Source organism: Ambystoma mexicanum, chromosome 6p (assembly GCF_040938575.1).
Source record: "Ambystoma mexicanum isolate Mex_15411 chromosome 6p, UKY_AmexF1_1, whole genome shotgun sequence".
NCBI classification, from domain to species: Eukaryota; Metazoa; Chordata; class Amphibia; order Caudata; family Ambystomatidae; genus Ambystoma; species Ambystoma mexicanum.
Window position 1 is genome coordinate 187,841,464 of NC_090935.1, and position 23,280 is coordinate 187,864,743.

The following is a 23,280-nucleotide window of genomic DNA, read 5'->3' on the forward strand; positions in this document are numbered from 1 at the left end:
GGGACTCATGGAGCAATCAAGCTCATAGCCGGTATATTGTTTACATTAATGACATCATCTCCGTCACAGCGGGGTGACGTTATCACGCCAGATTTGACACCACTATATTGAGTGGCCATTTTAGAGACATAGGGCCTCATCACGAGTTGGGCGGTAATGCCGGTGGTATTACCGCCAGCGGTATTAGCCCTACCACCAACCCCGGCGCTATTAGTGCCAGATCATGGGTTTGGCGGTAATGGAATTCCCCATTCCCCACTGAGCCCATTCGGGAATGCCCCATTCCTCATTGGGCTCAATGGGGAATTTTCGCGCTCTTACTGCCGGCAGATTTCCCGCCGGCGGTAATAGCACGAATTTTCAGCGGATTTACCCCCAGCTCAGGGATGGGGAGAAATCCACCGAAGCCCTGATTTAGTGGACCCTTAAATCCGGCGGTAATAGCGCGACCACCGGATTTAAGGGTTACCGCCAAACTCGTGATGAGGCCCATAGAGCCTATTCATGGAATTTATTTGCATGGTGCAAAGTGACTTTGTACTGGTGAAAAGAGCTTTTGCAATGCCGACACAAACCCTGATTCATGGAACTGTGCTAAGTTTATTTGTGCAGTGCAATGTCCGTGCAAAGTGTATTTGTGCACTCCTCCTTTACTGTGCAAAAAATTACATGAATCAGACCCAGATTCTCTAAATCGACTAATCACACATTTCTTTATACTTGCTGTTTAAACTTACCTGCAATATAGTATTTAAGTCGATTGTATACACTTCTGAATGGAGTAACCGCATGGTTTTCTCTTCTTCTTTGCTGACACCTGCTTTCCCATTTTTTGTTTTTGGAACAGGGCAAATTACACACTTGAGCGCAACAGATGGTCCCTACTTTGCATTTCAATGGGCTATTCCACAAGTTCCCCTGTATCACATGCACCACAGAGGGTGTGTGTCTAATGTGTTTCCCATATTCCAATGGCTCAACATTATATGGTTACTTTACCTATGATCCGCTGTGATCATGTTTGTCTAATGCAATTACTTGAACCTATAGAATCACAGAACAGCAAGAGCACTAATGCAGAATAGAACATAATCACATCATCATCACATGCTTGTACATTTTATGAACAAGATGAGAGGTGAGTGATTTACCATTATTATTGTATGTAAATTATTTACATGAAAGAGAATGTTATGCTCATGAGGACTTATATAACAACTCCCTATTGTATGACTCTTGTCCATTGGCAGGAATGTAGATGGCAGCCCTGGGCTGTAGGATTCACGGTCCTCAGAGGTTTGACTACATGTGCACTTCAGAAGAGGACCTGAGATATTTGGCATTCCCATCTTCTCATATCCTGGAAATCCTGTACTTACTAGGAACTGTATGCTTACCGTTTGCACATATCAGCACTGATTTCCTCTATCATATTGGTGCCATTTGGACCAAGGAACTAATAAGGTACACTTTCATACTTATGGTATCCGAATGAGCTATTGAACAGAAAAATTATAATGTTGATTGTGAGTTTTGGATACATCAGATTAGTATACTTATACATTACTTTGGATTGTTTGTAGAATTTCCGAATGAACAAGTCACCTGATGAAGAAATGAACTCTAGAAATGCGTTAGGTTACACACTAAGATATTTCTTTGTATATTCAAAAAACGAATTGATTGAGCCTCATTACAACCCAGTCGTTAAGGGGTTAACAGCGCCGCAAAAGGTGTCGGCGCCGTTAAACCCTTAACGCCTGATTACGAGGTCCCTTTGCAGGTTGCACTTTTACACCCGCTTTTAGCAGGTGTTAAAAAACCAACCCGCAAAGGGACCTAGGAGCTAATTACGTCACCGTAATTTACTGTGCCGTAATTAGCACCTTTCCCATTCCCATTGAGCCCTATGGGCCAAAAATGGGAATGGGGAAGGGGCCATGGTGAATGGGGAATTACCGCCCCGCCAAGCTTGGAATGGGGCGGTAATTCCGCCATTCACCATGGCGGACCCCGGCATGGACCATGGTGCTAGTAGCACCATGGTTTAGCGCCGGGGTCGTAATGAGGCCCATTGTGTACTATGTCGAGCAATATGGAATTATTTAAGATAATAAGCCTTTAAGATTATTCACTGAAGCATTAGCATCTTTCGCCAAGTATGTATTTACATAATATGCATTATTTTGAATACATTAAAAGGTTTAACTTTCTTAGCTCTTGTTAGTGTGCAGAGAACTCACGTTCCCTAATTTTGGGAACTTATTCTCCTCTGTGAAATTATCACAGCTGGATATGTGTGGCTCACTCCCATCCCACTATCATGACCTAGGTCATGTTGTCTTCTAGGCCAGCTGAAAATCCAGTTGAAAATCCCCTTCGCTGCAAACAAACACATTCTGCAATTTACATGGACTTTTAAACTGCATATACTATAACAGTTTTACATTTTAAACCTTTGTCAAACCCTCATATATACAATGTTCAGAATTACTAGTTTTCCCCATGTTAACTTCCTTTTTTCCATGTGAGCAGAGCTTCTTGCTTCATGCCTCTAAGCGCTACAAATGGTACATTGTGCAATACATTGTCCATGCTACTAATAATATTACAACATACTGTAAGTGTAATTTGTGAATATAAAGTATCTCCTTCAATCCTGTAACTACATTGAATCCCATGTTTTAGTTGCTACATCACCTTTCAACTCTACTGGACTGGGCCCTAATACACTTTGCGCAATGTAGATTTCTTTCCTGTGCTGGAGCTTAAAATGTCTTCTCCAATAGTCATCATGGTCTTATTCAGTGTTATCCAATAGCACTGTCTCTCTTCACTTATCTGTGTGCTTATTTGGAATCTGGAGATTCCTTTGCAGTCAGGATAAGGCCTTTCTTTCATGTTGTTGTTTTGTAGAGTGCATAGCTGTCGTATTGATACATCATATTTATGTTTTCAAGCGATACTACATGGGGGACACCAACAGCTGATTAGGGCTTGGAACTACATCCAGATCATTTTTTTTATCAGGACAAGACCAAGTTTGCAACATTGCTGTAATGGAGAATATATAGAAATGTCTTAAGCTTATTTATCTGGTGCAATTATCACTGCCTCATGCATTGATTTAATAGAAAGAAACAATACTTGAACTGAATAATTGGTGCATAGATGAGCTACATCTAGGCAATACTGCATAAGCATACATAAAGCATTGATAAAGACCTGGAAGGTTGAAATTGTGTGAAGCAATATCAATAATTTTGGTTGTTCTAAATGTCACAGAGTGAGAGAAATTTGAATGTTTTGTTAAAAAAAATGAAATTGTCCTATAAGTCATGCATAAAAAAGGGTCTTGATCGGACCCATCGAATTATCAACCGATAGCAATTATGGATGCATATAGTAAGATGTTTGCTGCCCTGCTATTGAAACATCTTGAAGGCTGCCAGGGAGATGTGGGTAGGATGAAGAAATGACAAACTGGATTTTGAAAACTACATGGAACAACCTTTAATGGTTTTATTTTGAAATGTGTTATGAGCCAGGATGGGTATAAAAAGTATGACTTTTGATTTAGTAGACAGGGGACTTCTGTCGACCAAACCTAGGAAATGGAGTATCCCGGAGGGAATGTTATGTCTAATTGTTGGTCTATATGCAGAGTCAAACATCCAGGGGAGGCTTGACAATGCAGGGACCTTGTCATGGAAAATACCTACTCTTAGAGGAGTCAGGCACAGACAGGGTTGCGATTTGGCACCCTGCCTTTTTAACCTTTTTATGTCTGACATTGATGACTTTTTATTACCTGTTGTATTTGCCTCTCCAAAAATCAATAATCTGAAAGGTGTAAACTCCTATATGGGATCAAAATACTGTCATTATGGATTGTCGACTTTGCATCTGTTTAGAAGCTAAAATCTGGAGAAAGACCCCAAAGCTATCCAATTGTGTCCCACTTACAGCGATTCAATATAAATTGGGCGTGCAATCTTTGAAGTGTAGAGCCAGTTGGAAATTTGTATCACTATTTTATAAAATGTAATGTCCAACAATCAAATCTCTGTTTCAGGATTACATTAAGATAGAGGAAAGGAAGTATGATAGATTTATCAACAAATTATGCAATATTTGCACTATCTACTAGAGGAAATCTATCTATCAAGAGCTGACCTGATTATTCACCCATTACGTGGAAGTGGATATTAAATAGCCATGATTGGATCAAAACCATTTCTAGGATACACTCCCATAAATCCCTAAACAATCTGTGCGGGGACATAAAAACGTGCGGGTACTAGTCCCATGCCTTGCAATATATCCAAAAAAGAGGACCAGACAATGTTTTACACATTTTAGATTGAATCTTCTACCCTCCTGGGTTCTTCTGGTTAAATACGGTCTGTTGTCACCTCTTTCCACGACATGTCGGTTTTGTACACTGGAAACTGAACCCGAAACACGTAAACATATGTTAATCTCATGTAGTGCGCTGCAAAGGAAAATGTTGATCTACTTTAAGAAGTTTGCTAACTTGTTTCATTTCGGTAATGATGAACTTGTATTTGGGTGCTGTTTGGTTGGCTGGACTACCTCCATGGTACTCGCCATGACTGTTTTTTTTATTCATTTCAATTAGAATCAAATTGTGTGGATAGGGATAATCAACAAGTTCAATCAATCTGCTATTGATTATGCACTTGTTATGTAATCAATGCTGTTAAAATGGAAGTTCTCACCATCCTATGTCATGATTTATTGCTAGGGAGAGACAATTGTCCTAACTAATCTGTTTTCCTTTTCTCTGTGTGCTGTTATGGTTGCACAATGGAACATGTTGTCTTTATTTGGTATACCTAACCTATCTATTTACTTCTATGAAATTCTCTTTTTTATGAATTCTAATCATTGATGACATTGATGAAATATGTTTCTTTTGTCTTGGTTTTATTCTAAAATTGTAATATTGTAAAATATAGTTTTTTATTGTGATTGATGTTGTATACATTTTCTAATTGTTAAAGGCTATTTTATAACCATATAACAATAAATAAAAAAATAAGAAATGCGTTTGCAATATCTGCAAATTAATGTTAAATGAACGTTTGTTCACTTGTTGCTTCTCATGCAAGTGTTATTCACTACCACTGTTGCTCTTCCCTTATTTCAGGGCTTGATTGTAATCTGAAGAGATAAGGCCTTTCTTATTTAATGCCATATTATAAGGTGGATATCCATTGTGATTACACATCATCTTTATGATATTAAGCAACAGTTCTCATTGCTAAGTATGTGTGGTGTCCGGTGGGGTGACAATTGAGTTGGATTTCAAATCATTAGTGTTAATTTATCAGTGTGTTGGTCTTCACTGAAGAACATTTATAATGGAATCTTCCTGAATATTGTGCATATTTGAACCTCAGTTTGTTAACGTAATGTTTTGCAAGTATTTACAAATGGCAGGCCCTTGAATAAAATTATTTCTTTATATGTGGTCAGAGCTTGCTAAGCCAAATTAAATATGGGGATGGCTACTTCTGATAGCCTTGTCTCCATATGTGAAGCACCCCAGGTGTGCCTTGGATGGGTTCTTTCTGTTGTTTGAGTTGGTGGCACTCTGTCCCTTAGCCTTGCCCTAAAAAAGTAATGTTGTCTATATTTGAACATTGTTCATCATTTTCTTCCTCTGATGTATTGCTACTTGCGGTATAAAAGAATATCAGCCACTCCTTACCCCACTGCAGGATTCATGCTCAGTTGAGAAATTGCTTGAAATATGGATCAGTTTTATAGTCAGCTTAAATGCAGTAATACACATTTTCTTCACATAATTCTGTGATATTGTGTTTTAGCTTAGTTACAAAATCTCAGCTAGATGTTTTTTTTGTAGAGTGGAGAGTGTGTTCGTTGAACCCTGACTTGAATGTCTGGCTGAGAATGTTACATTACATTTGGAATCTGATATTGGGCATCTCTCTTTTTCAGTCTGATGTTACACTCCTGTTCCAAATAAAGTGCACACAACTATGTGAAGAATAACAGGTTCATTCTAAAACAAATCCCAGTGTTGAGGCTCAGCTACTTTACTGCCAATCCCAGTAATATTGCCTCCCACCTCCTCTGCTCTTTGGTCTCAGTTTCCTGATTTTTCCAAGGCTGACACCATTCCTCTTTGGGTCGTTAAGGAGATTATTCCTCAGATTGCCTCACTGGTGTCTTCTTCTTTGAATTCCTCTCTATCTACAGGTGTTATACCCTCCTCTCTTAAACACACGTTGGTCATTCCCCTTCTTAAGAAGCCAACTCTTGACCCCGCTCTCCCGGTCAATTTTCATCCCATTTCTCTTTTGTGATATCTGATGGGACACAACATACATTTAATATAGGTTTTGCCTGTGATCTCTCTACTGCCATTCTGGAAATTACGGGATCCAAGAAGGATGCAATACATTTGGCTGCATTAGTGGAACAGTTGGCTGTAGATAATAATCTGTTGTGAAGTAGGATGTGATAAACAATGTCAAAAGGGCCTGAAATGTCTAACAACATTAGAAGGGAAAGCCTGAAATCACTTTAAAGAAAGTGGTGTAGAGGGCGTAGCCAGGAACTGAGATATGCAGATGTAAAAGGAGATCCATTGACTAAAAGAGCAGTTTCAGTACCATGCTGTACTCAGAAACCTGACTGATTTCTATGAAGAATGTAATGTTCTATGAATTTCTGAAATTGAGAATACACCACTCTATCTCGAATCTTCAAAAGATAGGGGACGTCTATAGTTTTTGGATATGCAGGGGTCAGGAGAGGCTTTTTTCAAAAGAGCAGTGACCCAGGCTTCCTTCAGCGCCTCGGGCACTGTGCCAGACTAAGGGGAGGAATTGACAAGTTTCGTGATCCATGGTAAAAGCACATCCTAAGAGATTTTTTGTATGGCAGGAGAGCAGGCATCGCCGATGCAAGAGGTAGATTTCATGGTGATTATGATGTCATGAATTTCTTCTTCAGTATATGTATGAAATTCAAATTTGGGAGTGTTAACAACCTGAGTGTTACTTGGCAATTTGCACTAAAACATCTTTTTCATCGAGATTGGAGAGTTGTTTGAAAATAGCTTGACGATGTCTGTGATTTTATGTGTGAATTTGTCCTAGATTTGTTGATACCAAGTGCTGTCCCTAATGATGGGTGAGAAAGGCAATGGGTGGCATTTAAAGTCTTTAAGGACTTTGAATAGTTTTTTTGAACTAGATTTGGCATTGTCTATACTGGTATTATAGAAGTTCTCTTTAGACTCAGTTAAAATCCTCTTGTATTCTTAGACCTCTGGTTTGTATTTTTCCAGGGTGGTAGGACAAGGGTTCTTCCTACATTCACAATCATGAATTCTTTTATTTTGTCTGGCTACAATGATCTTTTCAGAAAACCAAGGTTTGTTAGTAGCTTCGGCTTTAGTGATCTTTTTTTTCCTAGGGCCAGAATGTCTATGGTATTGTTTAATGGCAGAGGAAAGGAACTTATACAGTTTAGATGTATCTGCATCATGTGAATTAATGTCACCTAGTTTAATGGATACCAAAGCAGAGAAAGGTGTAGGTGTAACATTTTAAACAATGCTGGTAATGGTTTTAGATCTGACAATAGTATCAAGTTTTAAGAGAGAAATAGGTAGTAAAATTGTCAAGTTGACAATCGACCATGGGCAGACATGACTTTGGATATTGTGCACTAATAGCCAATCCAAAGTATGGCCTACAAGGTTGAGAGAAGTGACGTGGCAGGAGCGTCTAGTGGGTTTTCTGCCCAAAGATTGAAATCACCCATAACTACAATGGGTGAATTTATTTTGGTTATCTTGTTTAGCATACTGAGTATTTGTTCTTCGAAGGAAGGTGTGGACTGCAGTGGCTTATAAACACAATGATAGTCAGAGGGATATTGTGGTGCATTTTTATTTTCAGCTTGAGTGATTCGTAGTCATCAAGGGTATGCACCTTAGGGTTGTGGCAATTAAATGTTTTCTTCACAATGATTGCAGCAACCCTGCCCCGCTTGTTAATGCTATCCATTCTAAAAATATTATAGTCCAGTGGGATTGCTGTGTTTATTGTTATCTGAGAAGGTTCGGAGAGCCATGTTTCAGAGAGTGCTAAAATATCCATTTTTTGCATGGCTAGGTAACCCTCAATTCTGACCACATGTATACCATGTATCGTGTATTTAGAAGGGAGAGGGATAGGTGGTTGGAGCAGGTCTATAGATGATGTTAGCAGGACGGGACATGAATTTGCACTTTGTTATCACGGCGGGTGATCCACTTGAAGTGGAGAATTGATGCTGAATGCCTCATAGGACTCTCTGCATATGCCAATATTATCTCTGCGAGCAATCATTGGCAGCAGCAGATTTTGCAATTGAGAAATCTGCCACTATAACTATGAGCTACACAGTTACATTAAACATTGAGCATGCCATATTTGCCATACTTGAAAAGCACAAAAGCACATTGACTACACAGAGAACCTCCATTTATGAAGTAATTATACCAAACCCATTGTTTAAAATTGGCAAATCCAGCCAGATGTATAGCAAAACCAGAAAAGGAACGAGATAAGACCATGTTGCTTGAGGTTCACTGAATACCATAATGAAATACCATATGTCAAGAAAAATGCCATAGGAGCAGGGATGTTTCTCTTCATTGACAGGTCATGATCAATAGATCATAGCACTGGCAAAAGGCACAGTGGCACAGCAGTAGTGAAGGCAAAAGAGAATCACTGCGCTGAGAGAGTGGCTAGTGTGAGATTGCTATCGCATTTCTTAGCACAAGCAGCAGAATTGGTAGCCTTGATGTTGGCACTTGAAGCACATGAAGAAGATGCATAATGGTATATTCTGACTCCACCTATTTGACGTCAACAGTACACTTAGGGCTGTCACATTGAAAGAGGAGTAGTTTCCAAAGTGCATGGTGCAGATTTGATTTCACACAGCAATGAGGCCACCGAACTTGAAACAAAAAGAGCAGCATATTTTCCCAAAATATCTAACATTGCAATTGCACCAAACAAATACACATGTGCATGCAACATGGTGATGAAGGATGGTTTTAATATGCTATCCATAGCACAAATTACCAACTACCGGGAAGGACTCCACCAGAAGAGCAAGAATTATGGTATTGGCAGGACAGCACCGCAAAACCATTCAAGACCATAAGGCTGCTTATAATAGCACTAGACCACTGCACTACCCAGCACACACATCAAGAGATTGTCTTGCCGTACTGGTTTCTGAGGACTGGTTTGTCCCAAATTTGGCAGAACACGTTGCTAATTTTATTGTAAATTGTTTACCATACCAGAAGTTCACTGCTGGGAATACTCTGCAAATAGTGAAAAGAGCTACACAGCGTAATACTGGACCATTTGTGTATTTTTATATCAACTGTGTAGATATGCTCCAAATTTGTAACGACTAGAGGTATATGCTAGAAGTCATATTTACCTTTTCCCGATGGATCGAAGCAGGTCCCTGCACACATCTAAATTTCATATGTGCTGCAAAGTTCCTCTTAAGGGAGGTATTTCCAAGGTGGGGAGTGTGCAAAGTGCTGCGGTCTAACAATGGACCACACTTTGTAAATGAGGTGTTTGAGCATATTACTATTCTGTTGGTATAAAGCATACATTCTCTTCAGCCTATCACCCACAAGCAAATAGCTTTTGCAAGCACCTCAACAGCCTCCTAATGGAGTATATTGGAAAACTAAAAGAGACACTGAAAAAAGGTTGGCTCCATTGTCTTCCTCCAGCCCTATTTGCATTACGCAATCAGCCTGGCTCTGACCATCACCTGACTCCCCATGAGCTGGTGATGGGACACCAAATGCATACGCCCCTTGCTGCTCCGACTCAAGCTCAAACTGATGCAGAGAATGCGGCCACGATGTTAGGGAAAGAAATGCATGATTATTTGACAGCTGTGATGGAATCTCTTAAATTGAATTCTCGGCAGGTACGAGCGCAGCAGGGTGTTCAACGAAGACTGATAAAGCACAGGGAGAAGCTGATCCAAATGTTCTACTGAAACCAATAGCATTGTTTCGAGGGGACAAGGTCTTGTGCAGGGACTTTACACAGCAGTTGCACAAGCCCTGCTTCCTGCAATGGTTCATAGTGAAGGAGGTTACGCAGTCTGCAGTGAATGTTCAAGGATGGTGTGCCCGGTTGCATCTTGGTGACGTCAAACCCTACAAAGGAGATACACCCCTACCGCTAACATTGAGAACAAAATTGAAGAAGATTTAAGAAGAGTCCAAACAAGGTCAAGGATGCCAACCAGCAACAAGAAGTATAAAAGACACATTGGGCATCATTACAAGTTTGCCGGTCTGGAAACAAGGGTGCCAGTAAGCTCACCAGCACCCTTGTTTCCAGACTGGCAAACAGACAACAGGTTTGACCCTGCAGCTGCCATGATAGGCAGAATCTTCACGGAAGCGCCTGCACATTTATCAATGGTGCCAGCGCTTCCGAGTGCCCACTCGCAAAGGGTCCAATGGGACTTTATGGAGATGGGGACCAACATTTTACCGGCACCTGACTTCCCGGGCCGCAGGACTTGTAATGTCCCAGTGGCACCGGGAAGTCAGGCGCTGGTAAAATATTACGAGTCCGGTAGCAACCCGCTAGTAGCACCGGCAGAGTTACCGCCAGACTTGTAATGAGGCCATTGTTTTTATATAGATGCAGATACAAGATAGTTCGACATCCTTTGATGACGCTTGCCTAAAACAAAGCATGATAATTCTACAGTAAAGGGAAAAATAACAGATTTTTCTTATAGAAATGTAATTTTCTTGGTCTTGTCATTTTTCATCAATTGTAGCATTTTGGAGAAACTCCAGAATAGAATAATGAAATGATTAGTGGGTCTCCCACAAGGTACACCAATTAGCACATTCTGGTTGGAACTGGGGATTCAATCATTGGAGGTAGAGGCACAAATAAAGTTTGCCAGTTATTTTGTGAAAGTCTGTATGGGCCAACCAACAAACCCAGACTTAAAGAGAGTGACAGGGGAAATCAGGGGATCCCCGGCAATTATTAAATACCAATGGCATAATGAGGGAATTAAGTTACTGACTACATGGCAAATCCCTTACAAGGACTGTCCTTCCAGATATACATTATCACACATCATGAGCATGGAAAAGCTGGAAGCGAGGAGGTGTGACTTGGCGAGAAAAGTTAGGTTGGCACGTTTACTGCCTTCACTTTCTTCATTTGCAGCTCTAAGTCATTTCACATTTTGGAGCGGGGAAATGTGTCCAGTCAGATCTGGGCCCTGCAGAAGGCTTGTAATAATGACAAGGTTTAATCTGTTACCCTTGAAGGAGAGAAGGAGGTGGGAGCATAAAGACATGTCTAGGAAATGCCAGTGTATTCAGGATAGAGTTGAGAATCTGGGCCACTTTTTACTTTCAATCCCACAGTACTTGGACTTGCGTAAACATTTATTAATTAACTAATTTAGAGTACTAAATATCAGATGTTACTCTGTTGCAATTAATTTAATTATGGAGTACAATGATGAGGAAAGTTTGTATGACTTATATGACTATGTGTTTAGAGCACTTACTTGAAGGGCATCTATATTAAATACTGTATAAGTTAAGGCAAATTGTAATGAGGATGTATGTTTGTATGTCATTAAATGTAATTGTTTTCCTGTTAATGGAGAAATCCAAATATAATAAAGAATTGAATTGAATTGAATTGAATATAAATATTTTTATCACAGCAAGAGAAATTATCATTTACAATACTGCTAGACCCATAAACATGAATACACGCACTCTAACAATGATACATGGCACGAGAACAACTCCCCGTAGTAAACACACAGATGAGGAAACTAAAAAGAAGTGTGTTAGATGACTCACTGTACATGAGCAAGTATATTGCTGATTCTCCCCATTTCACTAATAATTTGTGGTACCAGCACATGAGCAAAGGGAGAGAGATGTCTTATGAGAGCTGTTATGTGTTTTACCTCATTCCCTATGCTATCAGCGCTTCCATTTGTGGCCACAGAAATACCTGCAAATAGAGCACACTGCCTGATGCACATTGCTCGTACTTAGCATAACTAGGGGGACATTCCAAGGAAGATGGTCCACCTTGTCATGAATGAGCAAAAAGATGGTTACTTATGAGTATACCTACATAAAACAAAAGGCTATAATGGATGACCTTGGGTAGAAAAAAAAAGTTATGGAATACACATTCGAAGGCCTGAATAGAGTAGAGGTTAGAATAATGGACCATAAGCTATTACAGTGCATACATTCTACAGGGAAAGAGATACCTGAGTGCTGGGAAAGACCACAGTTACTAATATAAGGACAGGGGTTTTCACATCAGAAGGTTGGGTCGAAGGGATAATGGGGTACAAAGCACAAGCACTTCTGACAGCACCAGTAGATGGACAGAATAATCCAAATTGCTCACATGGGTAGAGGATGAAGCACACCCCCTACTCAAAATACCCATGAAGAATGCCACATTATGTTTTAGGAATACTGGCCCAGTCAATGTAGGGGACAATAAAGCATGCAAAAAGGCATTTCCGATGTGCCAGGCATGAAAATAGCCACCATTGTATTAATCTACAACTATTGGGCCTGTGGTTCAAGGGCTTATATGCAACTCCCTCCAAATTAGGGAGTCTTGTGCCCCCTGGTGGTAATAAGTACATCAGCATTGGTAGTACCCCAAAGTGAAGTACAGATTGGTAATTTCCCCAAAATGAAAACACACATAATTATAAGAGGTTCCTCACACTTGCATGCATGAAGAGGAACAACTATAACTCATTGAAGATCTAAAATGCATATGATGCCATACCAGATGAGCATAAATTGTTCGGCAGAACTGAGATGCTCTTTACATCCCTCTTTACTTCGGGGTTGCAAGCCAACACAAATTCAAAATGGCTGCAAATAACCCACTGGGAGTTGTTGCAAACAATATAAACAACAGTAAACACTGTATCTAGTGCATAGCAGAAGGAAGAGTGTGTTGAGGACTTGACCAGAGGGGGCGTGTTCAGAGACAGACGAATATGTCATCCATAGCTTCTGACCCTCCCCCAGATCAATACCGCAGAGGTGAGAAACATTACTTACTAAGACAACCCTACCTCCATTATTCCAGGCAGGTACAGCAGGATATGGACACAATATGAGCAAAAGATGGCAAGAGTAATACAACTAACATTGTGACAATGCAGGTGCAGCATTAGACACAAAGCACATGTTTACTCAACATGAAGAACATGTATATTAAGTAATATATGCATTTATTCATGAAGAAAATAAACATAGCATCCATAAATCATGAAGAATACTAACATAAGCAATGTGTAAGCTGAATGCAACAAGAACAACAAAGTATAGCTCACTAATATAGAAACACAACAGTAGTGGTCAGCCATCTTTTTCCAAAATGGAAGCCACAAAATTCTTCTAATTAAACAAAATGCCTCAAGGCCTAATGAGAATACAAAATGCTGAAACAACAGAAATACAGGCCAGTGCAGAGCTCAGGCAGGAGCTGGTAACCACAACCAAGGTTACTGTGAATTAAGAGATGGTCAGAAGGTTGCAGTGAAAGGACAAGATAGCAATTCCCAGGACGCAAGAAGCATACTCCCAGATAAATTCATGTCTTATAAGTACACCCAGCCTTTGTAAACCTGGGGCAGGACGACTATAAGCCAAAAGACGCCATGAAGAATAATTCAAGTGTGTCCCTAATGGCAAGAGAAAACATAATGCTTGCATCAATATTAGCTAAACTCCCAATAAATGAAGGGTGAAATAATTCCAAACTCGGTCCCATCCCATGTGACCCATAATTGAAGAACACTGTCTATCCATTAGCAATAAACACAGATAGGGCATCTGCCTTACTCCTTACACCTATCCCCAGACACAATACGCTGAACAACACCAAATACAAAGAGATCAACCTGGCTCATGGCCTGGAAATGGGGGATGGTATCTTCCTTAATTGAAAGGAAATCAGTCTGTGGACTTCTCTCCTACTCCTGTCTGGCTCATGTCTTGATGACCTGTCAGTTGTCCAAGGTTGGTGAGTAAGAAGCCAACTAATGAAAATCTTCAATGTTACGCCACCCTTGAAGTATGGTGGCAGCTAATAACATATTGCAGAGAAAATGTCATTTTACCTTTAACAATTTAGAAGTGGTCAAGGAGGAGCCATTAGACAAGTGTTACCTAATTAGAAATGTAACCCCTATAGAATGTACACATAATCAACACTATTAACCAATCTCCGTTCCCCGTATTCATTAGTAAATAAGATTACTGCATAATGTCAGTTATGACAAATGTTGAATATATAAACCATTGTTTTTATGTAATTAGCGACAGCTCCAAGAATTCAATGCTTGTGTGCTGTACCTGCATTATTTTGATGATAATAAAGCTGGGTTAATCCTTGCACTTTGTCCATTTCCATTGTTTGAACTAGCTTCACAACCTCTGTGTAATTTGAGACTTTCCAGGCCATCTTAACATGCTCATGGCAGCACAGTAACCATGCTTGCCACTCATTCCACATCATAAATAGTAACACCATCCTCACACTAGCAGAAAATGAGCAGCATGCACCTGCTCAGTCTTCGGATTCCTAACAAGAAATTGTGGGCAGGTAACTTTTCATAATCCAAACACCTCTGTCCTTCTCACTAATGATGGGGCATATACTAATTGGCAAGGCAGCAAGTGGGCAGCCTTTTAATCTAAATTACTCCATCACCGGAATTCCAACTCTTCGTGGTTTGCTTGTTTTTTTGGAACGACAGTTGATGAAAGAAACCCCTGCAGAAACATTTGCCCTGCTTCCCTAGATCAGGAAATCGAGGGGGATCAATCCTGTCTAGGCTACACTCTCTGAAAAGTTGTGTGAAAACAACCCTCATAATTTCTGGTTCCTAAACCCCAAACTCCATGTCATTTGAGAATGCAGGAAGAATATATAATTAAGTACATCTTGGTAAAGCAAAGATTCGAGATGTATTAAAATCATATTCTCAATAGAGGATCATTTGCTAGTTGATCTATTCACAAGCACCATTTTGATGAAGATATTCCTTGATCCATGGTTGTGCAATAAAGTTGAAATGATTTCTAAAAACTAGCATTGATAATGCTAACTAGCAAAATCCAACCTATTAATTTTGTCAATGCATGTTTAACTTGTTTTTCCCTTAAGGTACAACAAGAAATGGATCTATGATGTAATGTAATAGCTGGGCATATGTCATAATTGCCTATTGTTTTGTTTACATGACTTTGTTCTCAGGCACTGGGTACTTAATGCCAACTGGAAAAGAAAACATGTAAAACAAAGACAAAGAAGAGGGTGATGCCAAATAATTTACAAAACAAACAACTAGTATGTTTAAGTGTCACAGATAAAAAAGGCATGTCTCCAACTTTAATTGTATACAATCTACTTCAAGATGAGGAACACAAAAACAGAAACTATCAGTCATTTTAAAACAGGAGAAAAAATAACAATAAACTCACTCTAACTCAGCTATACTTCATCTAGGTTATTCTCAAATAGTTGAACACATGTTACCAGATATTTTTAAAGGAGTTGCCGTCAAGTGAAGTTTACTGAATAGCCTTTATCACTGCCATTATACTTATCATCTTCAGATTCCATTGATATCATATTTTGGGTTTCTGAGTTATCCTTTCTACATGATTAACATTTGTGCACTGAAATCATAATTGGGATAAGAACAATGGTACATTTTTCAAAAGTACGAAGATAAGTTGACATGATAATATTATATTGGTTGTTGGAAGAGCGCAATGGTCATTCTGATATTTAATAAGGGGAGAGGGAAGATCCCAAGAATTATCTGACAATTGCTCTCGTTGACACCATTAGAAACATCTTCGGATCAATGCTCCTCAAAAAGCTAAACGAGTGGTCCAAAGTGGCAGGAAGGAATGACCCCTTCCAAATAGGTTTCATCCAAGGCATGGGCACAGGTGTAAACATTCAGACTCTAAGCATCCAGAAGGGGATGGTTTGGGAAAACAAACCAAGGATCTATTTATCCTTTGTGGACTTCGTACAAGCTTTTGACCAGGTGGGCCGATATCGTCTAAGGAACAAACTGCAGACCTGGAACTGCCTAAAATCTATCCTAGAACCTTTGGTCTCGCTGCACTCAAATACCAACATGAGAATTAGATTGAACAAAAGTGGTCTGCTGCCTCAGGAAATACCAACATTCAGAGGCTTTAAACAACGATCTCCTTAGACTCCAACACTATTCAATCCATTTTTGGAAGACCTCAACTTTACCCTAGATACTGCAGATAGTTTTCCTACACGGATAAGCGGGGGTCATCTAAGCCGCCTATTATACCCTGATGATCTGGTATTAATCAATCAAGCACCTATCGGCTACATCATCAATTGGACAATCTAAGCAAGTACGTGGAGGAAAATGACCTCAGATAAATACAGCAAAAACAAACATTTTCATACTGGAGAAATGAAAAAAAAAACAAAATCAAATATTTAGTGGAAAATGGATCACAAACACACTTACTGCTGTTCTGTAAGGGATTGACTGAAACCAGAAGTAAACATTTCAGTCAATACCTAAAAGACGCTCTAATCATGAGCACGAACGCCTGGTGGGCCTTTGTCCTAAGTTGGGAAAAGGTGTCAGTGGTACTAGCAACAGTAGCATTTATGAATAAGACATTTTCCATAGTGGAAACTTAAGCAGCATATATGGGGATGGTGGTGGGTAACTAACCCTGTGGTGTGAGACTAAGCCATTAATCCACCTTGCTCGAGAAGAACATTACCTCCCTCTCCCCTTCCTACTTTCTTTCTGCCTTCAGTTACTTACCTGTTCGTCTTTTTTGTGCTTTATCTCTTTTATTCTTCAATTTTTTTTTTAAAGGATCTGTGGATGGGATGATTGAGTAGTTTTTGCAAAAGTTTCATAATGTGAATTAATGCACACAAAAAAATATTAAATTGGTTCTAAATATACATGGTTGCTCTCTTGCCATTTACCAGTGAGTAAGCGTGAACAAACTTTCCCCCTACAAACCAAATTCAAACCTTGGAGAAACCTTTGCAAATGTTCATCTGAAGTTCGTCCGCATGGTTAAAAAGGGGACATATTACCATCCAGTCTCAGGCAGGTTTTAGAGGGGCAGGGGGGTCATTGTTTGAGCCAGACATAAGATATTTAGGCAGGTTTAGGGATATTTAGAGGTGTTGTAAGATGAATATTAGGGAGATCTATTGACTGACACAGCAAGAAAGTGAAATTTAGGATTAGTTCTGCATAGACAGTACTATATGATGCATTCATTGAATCGGGGTGGGTGAAAAATAGAAGTGCCATCTGCAGAGATTTGGGGAGGTGGATGCATGTCTCGTGAGGTTAGCTCAGGGGCAAGGTGCTCACCTTGGAAGCAAGGTGATACGGAGCAACACAGGTTCGATCCCTGGGTCCGCGCTTAGAAACCTCTGGGTATTAAGCGCATTATAAATAACCCATCATATCATCATCATCATATCATATTATATGATGCCAGTCAGTGACCATCTGATGACACAAGTGGGTGCAGCGTGTTGGATAGTCACACATACGTCGTTATACAGGGAAAAGCAAAGAGCCAAGGAAGAAATAGCACATCAGTCAGTATTAGTCTTTTAACGGTAGTGGGCAAGACATGTGCCATTGACTGGACTGTGGAAAGAGGAGTGGTAAGAGCCTGACATCTCTTGGGGTAGCCTATGAGGGAGTCATGCATGCTTGATTTTTCGGGAGGGAACAGCAGAGATTTAGGGTGTCATCAGCAGTCTTCTCTTGACACTAGTCGTCAAGGTATGTGCCATTGGGTGACACGTGACAGTAGGAACAAAAGGAGCGGGGAATCACTTTGGGAAGCTTATGAGGGAGTCAGGCGTGTCTAATTGTGCAGGTAGTGAGCAGCCACGATTCAGAGAGTTGGGTGAGACGTTAGTCAATGTGAGTCTCTTGATGCCAGTGTGAGAGACGTGCGCCATTGGGTGGACACTTTTGGAACACCCTACGAGCAAGAGGCAGGGGATGATGTGCTCTTTTCACAGCAGAACCTGCTGTATGCACTCTGGAGAGCAGAATTTCACATGGGCAACTGAACTCAGGTTTCACATCCGCGGTCAAATGTATACATGTACCAGTACAGGAAAATGCACTGGTATTGCACCATGACTATTAACAACCACACAACCAAGGCTGATAGAGGAGGTGCACTCTCATTTCCTCCCAACAACTTATGGACAGAAACAATGGTACAGTTGCCACCTACAACTAAAAACTACAACTACAACCTAGAACTGTTACAATACAATGTAATACAATAAAAGAATACCTGACAAATATACAGAGGGAAGCGTTTATTACTTTATGTGTTTGTGCTTTTGTGAAAACAACTAGATGTGGGAAAACGTTTGTTTTTTATATTTCATGAAGGGATGCAAAAGGGAAAGACACAATAGGAAATATTCCCTTTTTTTTAAAGAGAAATATAGACAAGAACTATGCACTGAACACATACTTACACAAATGGGAAGATGAATATTGACCCAAAACATACTAACAAGATTATTTAAAAATAACCAACAATAAAGACAAACCACACCTCAAAACTTTCCCAAACTCTCCAAAACTCTCCAAATCCTTCCCAAACTCTCCAGAACATCCCAAAACCCACCCAAGTATGAGCCTGTGTATGTTACTCATTATCTCACAGACCTATAAAACCAACAAATGAAGTGGAAACCAGCAGTGGTTTGAATAGGGAGTCAACTTAACCTTTGGGGATGTGTGGCCTCTGATTGGCTGCACAAACTTGGGAGAACTAGATAAAAGACCTGAGAGTGCCCTTATTGACTAGATGAACTTAAACCAGTCATGTTTCAAAAGATCCTCTGCTATGGACTGGGCAATAAATCGTTGTGCAAGATTACCGGGCATCTTGTTTAAACTCTGTGTGAGAGCAGGTAACACTGTCTGCTATAGTCTGGGCAGCAAAGGAGCACATACATTTAAAAACAAGTAGCCTCACACCACAGTGCTGCATCTCTAAAGGCCTTTGTTCTTAGGTAGAAGGTAAAGGGACAGGATTACCATGGGCAGTAGTGATCTAGCTTCCAATATTTTGGTTCTCTCTGTTTCTCTTTATATTTCCTGGTCCCTCCACTTCCTCTGCGCAAGGCACTTTGGGTGTGACATCAGAAGGGAAACGTCCACACCATTCAAGAGCAGGGTTTGGACCACTAAGGCAGCTTTCCAATCAGTTGAGGACGTTTGCCATTAAAATAAGGGGTCTCACACCCCTTCTTCAGATTCATTCAGTAACTACACCTGAGAAGAACCTACTGGGCTTGTACTTTGAAATCCTGCAGCCTGAGTTGAAGAAGGAACCATCCAAGGTGGAAGGATGAACTTCCCTCTGCCCACTCACAGGACACATCAGGAGTGTACTCTGGTGTGGGTCAGGACCTACCACTATTTAACTGAATCTCCTAAAGCTTTGGAGAGCACTCTCTGAATGTATATATCCTGTACTTGGACCTCCCCTGACCTGCATCCTTGAAACTCTAAACTGCCCCATCCATCTACTTGAGCCCTAGAGACACTTTAGGTCACAATCCCTCCTGTTTCAAACAACAAATTATCCTTTCTATGACTAGCAATGTACCTACCACCCCTGGAACTAGGCTCAGAGTGGTGCTTTCCTCAGTCTATTCTTTCTTCCAGGTGGGGTTTTGTAGAATATTTTCTATTCATTATATTGCAGATGGTGTGTTTAATTAAAGTATATATAAATATTTTTATGGAACCTTGAATGGACATTCACTTTATTTTGGACTGTGCTAATGTGTTGTTTGCATCACTACTGGTTCACCTTCACACCACTCTGAAGTGCATAGTGTGATGCTGGAAATGCATCGGAGGGACAGGGTCTCCGAATCCTTGTCCTTTATTGCTTTTTATCATGTGTTCTGTCTTGTTTTCTGTGCAGGAGTTCATATGGGACTCCTGGCGGAGCGGCTCTTCCTGTATTTGGTTTGGTGAACAGACCCTTGGGATACCCTTATGGCACCCATGGGTTTGAGTAGGACCTTGTACTCCTAGTGTATGTTTTTGGGCACCTGTGTGTGGCCCACAGAGCAGGGTATGGGCTGGTGGCATCTCTGTGCTGTATTGTCAGGTGCCCTGTGCATCCTCCATTTTGGGATGCCCAGGCCCTGTCATTGGAATCAGTGGATTCCTGATAGGAAACAAGATGGCCCCTGTGGCATCTTGCTTTCTATCACCTGTTACCTTACATTTCCCAATTCCCGGGAAGCTCTAACTCTGTCCATTCCCCTGACTGGCTGTTGGGTGGAATTTCCATATATGGTAGTGTAGGGAAGCCCAGGCCAGACTGGGTGGAGACTTCCCAATGACTGTATGTTGTGAGGAAGTCCGTGGGATGGGACCTGGGTGAATGGAGTGTGTGACGAATACGTATTATGTGTTATGTGTGTCTAGTATCTGGTGTTTGACACAATGACTGAGACAGCACTGCCCGAAACTGGTATGAATGCAGTGTGCAGTGCTGAATGTCAGAGTGCTTTTCCGAATCCACATTCTGGGTTGTGAGAGTCTGGGTGGAGAGGAACGGCCTGAATGCACTGTTTGCCTGATTGGCTGCCTGACTGCCTGAATGCCCTTCTGAATGATTGGTTGCCTGAGTGTGACCCAGCAGACCCAGTAGAGTGAATGGGAGATCAACGGTATATCTGGGGGCCTCTCACTGCTAGAAATCATTCAGAAGCTGAAGTAGAAACTGACACCGAAACTGATGCTGTTCAGAAGCTGAAGTTGAAAATGATGCTTAACTTTGAATCCCACTGGAAGAAGAACTGCTGCTGCTGTCCTTCACTAATCTGAAAGCCGCTGTGCCTTCAAGGAACTCACCCAAGAGAGGACCTGGCTAGGAGACCTCTTCCTGAACTACGAGGGACCATCGTTCACCAGCTGATCTTTGCCAAAGCTCACTGGTAGACAGAACTACAAAAGACTGCCAACCGGAGAAGGGGACCGCCAATGAGAACGAAGAGAAGCCCCAGACAGCCGTCCACCATTGCCGACTGCCGTTGCCAACCATAGCCGCAGTGCTCCCTTTGCCTAAGAACATTTGATCCCAGGACTCCCTTGTTCACCCTTGTCGACTGCTTTTGTCCTGCCAGAGAAAGTCAAGGCCGCTGACAACAGAGGAGAATCCACTGGTGGGTTTCCCGCCACCCGAAGTCCTCAGAGACTCTGACGAAGCTACTGAAGCCAGCCGTGGTTACGTCCTATTCACCGATGCCAGACGCTGACGACTCGATGCCCTTGCTGGGCCAAAGTTCTTCATTTGACTCTTTGCAGCAGTGAACCATCATCCTTGACGTGCACCGCACGCCTCACCTGTTGCAGGACATTTTCGACCGATCGTCAATGAGCACCGCAAGGACCGAAGCTGCTGCCTCAACAACAATGTTCACCTTCCTCTTCATTTCAGAAGTTCGACGACCCGTGGCTCTTGCCTGAAAGGGAGTGCATTCAAGAAGGGCCCGTCGATTCCCTGACGAAGAACTAAAGATACATTTGGGTTGCAGAACTATAGAAGAAGATAAGACTATGGACTGGTCTTGTAGTGCATCTTCATTTCCAGGTTGCCCAGGTGGGGGGATCCTCATACACAAGTGTGCCTAGTGGTAGGGACCCAGTATTCTGCCAATTGTCTAACCAACTTGTCTTCCTCCTAAGTCTATGGTTGATATTGTTTTGCCGTGTTGATTCGTATGCTGTTTGAACTGAGTATTTTAATGGAATGGCGGAGAAGTGGGAGGACAAGTGGTCCTTTGTGGTCCTTTGTGGTTGTGGTGCAAGATTTCTTCAGTTGCCATTAATTGGAGGCAGAGCGAAATGCGGGACTCACCAGCAGACACTACATTTACCCATTTGGTGCGCGGAGCGCGCGCGGAGTAGTGGGAGGACAAGTGGTCCTTTGTGGTTGTGGTGCAAGATTTTTTCAGTAGCCATTAATTGGAGGTGGAGCGAAATGCCGGACTCACCCCAGAGACTACATTTACCCATTTGGTGCACGGAGCGCGCGCAGAGAAGTGGGAGGACAAGTGGTCCTTTGTGGTTGTGGTGCAAGGTTTCTTCAGTTGCCATTAATTGGAGGTGGAGCGAAACGCCGGACTCACCAGCAGAGATTACATTTACCCAATTGGTGCGCGGAGCGCACGCAGAGAAGTGGGAGGACAAGTGGTCCTTTGTGGTTGTGGTGCAAGATTTCTTCAGTTGCCATTAATTGGAGGCAGAGCGAAACGCCGGACTCACCAGCAGAGACTACATTTACCCATTTGCTGCGCAGAGCGTGTGCGGAGAAGTGGGAGGACAAGTGGTCGTTTGCGGTCACTTGTGGAAGGATTGGGAAGGAGCCCCCCCTGTGACCGAAATCTGTGAGGTGCATGCCAACATTGAAATAAGAAGCTGTGTTTTTTGGTACGGTAAGCCTGCCTGCTAATTAATTATCATCTGTGTGTATATTGTTACTTACGGGGGACTGTGGGGGAGATTATCCTCTTTGATCCCGCCCACAATATAGCGAACACTGCCAACGGAAGCCTGCATCTGTATAACTCCCTTGGGTGAGCAGCGTCCACACCGTGACTTACGGAAACAATTTTCCCCCTTGTGTTTGTTCTTGGCTAGTGCAATTGTGAATACCAGCATACATCGCACTCTGTCTGACATAGAAGCATCAACTTGTTTGATTTTGTACCTTATCCGCTGCTTACAGCAACCATGCCCCCAAAAACATGTGGTGCAAAAGCGAACTACAATTTGACAAAAAGGTAATGCAAAAAAAACGAACACAAACTTAAACAAGACAAAAGAAGGGGAAATAATGAAATCGCCTTTGAGCGAACGAGGCACTATTCCTGCCTTGTTCCAAAAAATCGTACCTGCCCATCAGAATAAGCCTACCGAAGAGACAACTCCTTTGCTGCATAATGGGAGTCAACCACTAGATTTGACAAACTTTGAAGACATTGGGCCTCATTACACGGATGGCGGTGAACCATGACGCTATAAGCTCCATGG